Source organism: Mauremys reevesii, linkage group 1, assembly GCF_016161935.1.
Source record: "Mauremys reevesii isolate NIE-2019 linkage group 1, ASM1616193v1, whole genome shotgun sequence".
NCBI lineage: Eukaryota > Metazoa > Chordata > Testudines > Geoemydidae > Mauremys > Mauremys reevesii.
The window spans coordinates 143,775,198-143,780,883 of NC_052623.1; the positions used below are offsets into that span (position 1 = coordinate 143,775,198).

Below are 5,686 nucleotides of genomic sequence, written 5' to 3' on the forward strand. Positions count from 1 at the left end.
TTGCTATTGCTGTTGCTTTAAAACAAGGTGACCAGTAGATGGGTATTTGACAGTTTCAGAACATATTTCCATTACAAAAGCAATACCATTCCATAGTTATGTAAAGGTACAGAAAGATAAGATTTACTCATATAGGGAAATTTTATACATTCACAAGTTAGGAAATGAGAGGGAAAGCTTAGATTACTACCTCACAATATAGTGTATATATGCTGCTGAAGGGTCCATATCTGTTCCCATTGAAGTCAATGGGAGAAAACCCAATATGCTCAAAAGCATTAAAAGATGGCTGCAGTATTTTGCCTATTTTAATACAGAATCCAAAATTGGAAAAGGATCATGTGACGGGGAGTCTCCCCTCCTCCCCCCACAAGTCCTGAAAGGGTAAGTTAGGCCGATTAACTTTAGGCTGCACCTGGATGAAACCTAGGGCATGCTAGGGCCTAATTGCAGATGAAGTCCACCTAGGAGAGTAGATGGACAGGAGCTATAAAGAGAGAAATTGGTAGGCTGTAAGGGGGAAACCTGCTGTTATGCAAGGAATAAGAGACAAGGGATAAGAGCAGGAAACTGTAAGGACAGAATAGGGAGTAGTAAGGGCTGAAAGAGTAAAAGCCCAGAGCTGTTAAGATCAGGGTCCCTGGACTGGAACCTGGTGTAGAGGGCAGCTCTGGGTTCCTCTATCAGCCACTGTGGGAGTGATACACTAAGGACAGCTAGAAGCAGACTTTGAGGATACCCTGGAAGTGGGGAGAACTTTAATGGAACTTGGCCAGAGGACTAAGCTGTGAAGAAGCAAGTGGTGCAGATCCCAGAATAAGCCAGGGGAATGATGGGCTGAGTAACTGCAGAAGAGGGCATCAGAATAAGAGGGCACCAGTGGGTTGCAGAGCTAGCTCCCCAGATGTGCCACAAGGAGGTACTGCTGATTGGTGAGTATCACAGACACTGCCCCAGATCAATTTTAGGCTATTCATGTCATAGAAGAAGTGCTGAGAATCTGAGGTTTCTTGATTTATAATTGAAGCACTAACAGTTAAATTAGCTAATTAACAAACGGCTCTTGGTTTAGTATTACTACTTGAACTTGTATTTCAGCAAACAAAAGGGGGATTATGTACTCTGGAATATCAAATTTATGGAAGAGCGACTGCAAATAATAATGACTACTATAAAGCATTTTTGTAATTAAGGAAAACCATTACAGAGACTATTTTGTTGGAAAATATTTGGTAGACAAGCACATATACACTTTAAACCAGACAAACAGAAAAAGCGCATCTCTTTGCTATTAGTCCCCTGACCCCAGAAGCAAAGCTTCTTTAGTTATTGTACATTATGTAGTACTGGGTATTGTCATTCTGCAGCCCTGTTGGCTGTCATAGCCATTTTTCAGTGATGTCAGCCTGTTGCTAAGAGTGCAATTGTCAAGCTCTAAGTGTGGTGATGGTAGATTGTTTATTACACTTGCAGCTGTACAACCACTGTAGTGATGGCAGGCAGACTTCACCCACAGAGATTGTATTAGGGAACAGAGGTTACACTGCCCTATGTTAAATACAGGTGTAAAAAATGCAAAAGTGCTGCTCAGGAAAGCAGCATTAATGCTGGTGGGCTGACTTCAGTCAGGTGCTACCTATAGCAAATTGGGTGCAACTTGCAGGGAAATCACTAGGCCGGAATCAAGGTTAGATTGGACAATAGTGAAAGTTGCATATCAAATGTAAGCTGGAGGTGAAATAAGTGACACTGGCTTAGTATAATTTGGACCAATCAGGCAGTCTGTGACTGTATGTAATTGCAATCTGAGGCGGGTGGGGACAAAAAAGGACGTGCAGTTCGAAAAACAACTAATAGGAGGGAATACAATAAAAATAACTTTGGTATGGCACCACTTCTGGTGCTCAGTTTGGTCTGTGATAAAGATTCCATTGACTCCAAAATGAGTTGTACTCGTTAATGCTGGGATCTGAATTTGATCACAGCATAATATCAAATGGGTGTAACTTGACCCTCAAAGTGTCATGACAACACATAAGTCACAACCCAGTGACCACTCATCTCTTTTCAACCTAAAGGTGATGCCTTCATTTCATCAAAATCTGTCACCCCATGAAAAGTGGGTTTGTCTTTGAGGAAGGGATGGGCTGAATGTAAGTATTTCCTTGGGGGTATGTGTGGAGGGAGTTATGACAGCAAAATTAATTCCTATTTGTGCATTTAACTTGTGGAATGCAACATTTAATATTAATAAAGGCACTGGCGTATTCATAACTGCTCAGATGTTCCTGCTGTGTGGTAACCTTTACTATAGAATAGGCTATTTACTGCCAAAGAATGACCAACTATTAAAATTCACACACTAATCAGTGGTTCAGGAACCTATTCCTCTCCACAATAAGGGCGTGGGGGGGGGAAGGGCAGTCACTTCCCAAGTCACCACATCAGAAAATCATAATTCTACTTAGCTAGAGAAATAGAGATTGAATAGAAAGGTGTTAAAGCAGATACAATAAAATCCTGCCCTTGAGGTTTTTTAAGCTTGACAGGTTGAAGTAAAAGTAGCCATACAAGAGGTCTCAGAATCATCCTGCTCAACATAAAATATTATGGCTTTGGGAGGCTCGGGGAAGTGGGTGGAAGGACAGAACTGTGCCTGCATGTATGGAGGAATAATACATGCTCTGTAATAATCATAATACTCATTTTGTTCTCAATAGAACAAGGTGCTCAGCATTCATGATGAAAGGAGTTAAGGGTGCTCAAGAATTCCCATTATTGTTTCTTTTAAAAGTCCTCAATATAGTCTTAAATCTAGTGCCTGCTGCTGGTGGCAGCTCATGTACAGCAAAGACTGGACAGGAAATCCATCTTGTTCTTTTGCGGGTGCTCAGAAGTAAAAGCTCCTCTGCACCTTCATCCTTCAGTGCCTCTACACAAGTCAGGGGAAGATTTTCTTCATATGTATAGAAGTAGACAGAGTAAAGACACTTTAGATCATCAGATCCATCCTTCTTCTAGTGTAGGGTCAATCTCCCACTATGGCAGAGCTCAGTACTGAGACCAGGTCACATGATTCCCATTCTAGAGCTCAACACTATTCAATCCTTTCTGCCATTCTGAAAATACATATATTACACACAATCTCAAAAGAATATTAAGGTTGCAAAGTTACACACTCAGAAATTAGGAAATGGCAGAACTAAGTTTGCCTGTGGAACCTTAACTTGCTCCCCTTGTGTGAATGCATTATGACAGTCTTTAATTACATGATCACATTTTTCCCCACAGGGTCCTTGTCTTATTCAATGCATGGAATAGACCTCTGGGGATGAATCAAGGTTGTGTAGTGAAAGAGGCTGGTGTCCGTAGGGCACCTATTTCATTTGTTGCAGATATTGAGAAGTGTGTGTTTGAAGTACAGGGGATTGTTGGGTCGAGGCCCACCCAAAACTAATAGATCTCTCCTCAAATAAGGGCAAGGGGCCACTGATCCCAGGCAACAAGTCATTACTGAGGATAATGAATGAAAACAGGTGTAGATGAGGGGTCAAAGGTTGAAAATCAGGGCTCCACAGCTGGCTGTAATGGTTATAAAGGGATCTCACAAAACTGGGTAACTGGGCAACAAAATTGAAATTCAGTGTTAAATGCAAAGTAATGCACATTGGAAAACATAATCACAACTATACATACAAAATGATGGGGTCTAAATTAGCTGTTACCACTCAAGAAAGATCTTGGTGTCATGGATAGTTCTCTGAAAACCTCCACTCAACATGCAATAGCAATCAAAAAAGCTGACAATGTTAGGAAAGGAGTAGATAATAAGACAGAAAATATCATAATGCCACTATAGCCACACCTTGAATACTGCCCACAATTCTTGTCACCCCATCTCAAAAACAATATATTAGAGTTGGAAAAAGTACAAGCAAGGGCAACAAAAATGATTAGGTGTATGGAACAGCTTAGGAAAGGAGATATTAAAAAGACTAGGCCTGTTCAGCTTAGAAAAGAGATGACTAAGGGTGCGGGGAAATGATAGGGGTCAATAAAATCATGAGTGGAGCTGGGTATAAATCCTCACCTATCTTAATGTGGTTAAATGTAAATGTATACATCTAAGAACAAAGAATATAGACCATACTTACAGAATGGAGGACTCTTTTTTTCAGAATCACTGCTTCCAGGATAGATTTGGAGGTCATGGTGGATAACCAGCTGATTAGGAATTCCCAGGGGTAACGCTGTGGCCAAAAGGACTAATGCAGTCCATGTACACACAACCTCTCTACTCCTACATAAGATGCCGGTTTATTTTACCTGTGTTTGGCACTGATGTGACTGCTGTTGGAATATTGTGTCCTAGTGCCCACAATTCAAGAAGGATGTTGACAAATTGGACAGGGTTTAGAGAAGAATGATGAGAATGATTAAAGGATTAGAAAACCTGCCTTATAATGATAGGCTCAAGGTGCTCAATCTATTTATCTTAACATAGAGAAGGTTAAAGAATAACTTGATTAGTCTATAAATACCTACATAGGGCACAAATATTTAATAATGGGCTCTTCAGTCTAGCAGAGGAAGGTGTTACATGATCCAGTGGTAGGAAATTGAAGCTAGAGAAATTCAGACTGGAAATAAGGTGTACATCTTTAACAAACATTTTTCTGACAGGCATTTTGGGGAAGTTTTATGGACTGTTATACAGGAGATCAGACTAGATGATCACGATGGACTGTTTTGGCCTTGAAATCTATGCATGAATATCTGAGTGATGACAAAGGCGTGGCACGTAAAATCTAGCATCAAGTTGTCAAGAATAATCATATGCATCAATGCTGGAAGCAGTCAATGCCAGCTAAACAAAGATTCATTTTATGAAGAAGTCTATTGTGAAATTGTACATTTCTTTTGTATCTGCATGTCCATCATCTAATGGGTCTAGTTAAAAGGCATGCCAGAATAACTGAAAAAAAGTTCAGTTTAAGAAATTGTGTCTAGCCTACACATTGACACAAGTCGTGTCCTGCCTACTAGTTACCAGTAAAAGGAGAAGAAAGTGGAGGAGATAGAAACAAGAGGACTGTAACCATAGCTCTGCATCTTATCTCAGAAAACAGGTGAGATTCCTCAACTGTCTAAAAGCAAAATCTACTGATAAACAAGATATTTATCTCCAGCTCTCACACTCGGGTTATAGTGGGATCCTCATACTACTTAGTAAAGTCTTACTACTTTAAATTCTTACTTGAAAATATGTTCTATCAGATGCTTTGGAGATGATTCTGCTTCCCAAACTTTACCTTATATGCTGTTTCTGGTTTGAACTTTAAAAGTTGTCTGATAACTAGATGGAAATGTAGGTCACTTTTATACAGTGTGTATAAGGGTGGGTGGGGTTTTTCCCCCCAACGAACTTTTTCTATTGTTTTTATACATGCTGCAGTTACTCCCTGCTACGTGGTAAGACCTGTATGTGTCAGGGTAACTTTCTGGTAAAACTGATGTTTAAAAGCCTCTTGAATTGTAAGATAACTGTGAGAGAAATAGCCAATATGAAAATGTAGACCTATTATAAACTTTAAAGGGGATTCTTATTGGTAAGCTGCAAAGAAACTTTCTGCTGTGAGTTGTTAAAAGGGGTAAGCTGTGATGTTTTACCCAGTTAGAGTTGGTC

The 5,686-nt window shown here is 40.0% G+C and overlaps 1 long non-coding RNA gene across 1 annotated transcript; it reads left to right on the forward strand.

Moving 5' to 3' along the window:
* Nucleotides 1-554: 554 nt before the first annotated feature.
* Nucleotides 555-5,112, forward strand: LOC120400843. Its single transcript, XR_005596112.1, has 3 exons — nt 555-932; nt 2,079-2,153; nt 5,047-5,112. It is a non-coding gene; the product is annotated as an uncharacterized LOC120400843 (long non-coding RNA).
* The last annotated feature ends 574 nt before the right edge of the window (nt 5,113-5,686 follow it).